This window comes from Belonocnema kinseyi, chromosome 4 (genome assembly GCF_010883055.1).
Source record: "Belonocnema kinseyi isolate 2016_QV_RU_SX_M_011 chromosome 4, B_treatae_v1, whole genome shotgun sequence".
In the NCBI taxonomy this organism is placed as follows: domain Eukaryota; kingdom Metazoa; phylum Arthropoda; class Insecta; order Hymenoptera; family Cynipidae; genus Belonocnema; species Belonocnema kinseyi.
The window spans coordinates 73,698,730-73,700,419 of record NC_046660.1 but is presented as its reverse complement, the minus strand read 5'-3'; the positions used below and the strand labels follow the sequence as shown (position 1 = coordinate 73,700,419).

At 27.3% G+C, this 1,690-nt stretch overlaps 1 protein-coding gene across 1 annotated transcript in view; it reads left to right on the top strand.

Moving 5' to 3' along the window:
• LOC117171286 (apolipoprotein D) overlaps positions 1 to 1,690 on the top strand; it is a 25,878-nt gene that overhangs the window by 19,992 nt on the left and 4,196 nt on the right. The gene's annotated exons all lie outside the window — the stretch shown is intronic.

Here is a 1,690-nt window from a genome sequence, read left to right as displayed (position 1 = left end):
AAGCGCATCGTTTATTGTAAAAAAATTCCTGAATGTTTTCACAAAAATTTTGCCATTAAGACGCCATTTTGAAAATACTAAAACGAAAAATCGATCTTTGAAACATGGATTCTCAAAGTCTAGACATTTATTTCACCCGTTAGTGAGATTCCAGGTTAATTACAGACTCGAAAAGCTTTGGAAAATGGTTCACAAAAAAAAATAGGCACGAAAAATCACGTTTTTTTTTTGTTTAAACTGCATTTTGGGATAATAAATAAATTTTTTGAGGTATTTCATTGGCACCGTCGGAAAGAGGAGATCTTAAGCAATAAAAATATATGTGTCTCAATTTTTTCTAGTGTCGAATAGTCTTAGATATTGGCCGTTGAAAAGCAGTGTACCGGTAGTGGCGTTTTGGCCGTTTAAGGGTTAACTATTGCATTTGTCGTTCAGAATTAATCTTTTTTGGTTTAAATTTAACTACCTTGTTAAACAATTCATTTTTTTTTAATATTCACCTACCTGATTGGAAAATTGTCTTCTTTGTTTGAAAATTACATTTCTTTTATCTATAAATGTAACCATTCCATTTTTGATTGAAATTTTTTCTTTTGAAGTTGAAAATTTAATTACATTGGTAAACCAATGCTTGTGCTTTATTCTGACAATTCAGTTTTTCAAACTGAAAATTTGACTATTAAATTTTAGGTTAAAAGTTCCTATTGGTAGGTTGAAAATTCATCTATATATTTCATTAAAGATGGTTAAAAAATTTCAATGTTTTGTGGAAAATTCGTATTTTTTAAATAAAAAATCGATCTTTTCTTTTAAATAAGAAATCTACTATTATATTTTTAGATGAAAATTGATCTTGTCTGGTTAAAAAAGCTAGTATTTCGTTAAAATTTTAAGAATTTTGTTCAAAATTCCATTTTCTTATGTTAAAAATTAATTTTTATCTTTAAATATAACAAATCCATTCTAATATATTGTTAAAAATTGTCATATTCTGTTGAAAATTGAAAATATTTGGTTAGTAATATTTGTTTAACGAAAATTCAACTGTTTTGTTGATAATTCATCAGTTTTTTGTCAAACAATCAGTTGTCTTCCAAAAAATGTGTCTTTTTTAGCTTTAAAACTGAACTATTCGGTTAGGAGTTCAAATACTTTATTGAAAATTCATCCCTTTTGCTTCAAAATTCAATTGTTTGGTTTCAAATGTAACCATTTGATGGAAAACGATATTTTTTAAATTCAGTTATTTGGTTATAATTCTACTGCATTGTTAACAACTTAACTACTCTGTTTAAAATTCAACATATTTAGTTTGTCATATTTTTTTAACGAAGATTCCACTATTTTTTTGAAAATCCAACCTCATGGATTAAAAATTTATTTTTTATGAGAGGAAAATAATCTTTGATTTAAAAATACATTTTTCTTGGTTAAGCATACATTTTTTTTAAATGTAACGTTTTTCAAGAAAGTTGGTCTCTCTTTAAATACAAGAAAAGTGCTAGAAATTTCCTAAAATTAAATTTTAGTTGTAGTTCCTGATATATAGGACCACGCAAATGATTTTTAGTATCTTTCAATTATATATATTCGGTTCGGTTTTGATTCCTCTAGAATCAAACCGAAGGGCCTATGACAAAGCCACCGAACGCGTCCTCGGGTTGCGGATAGAGGCTCCCTGTACCAAGGG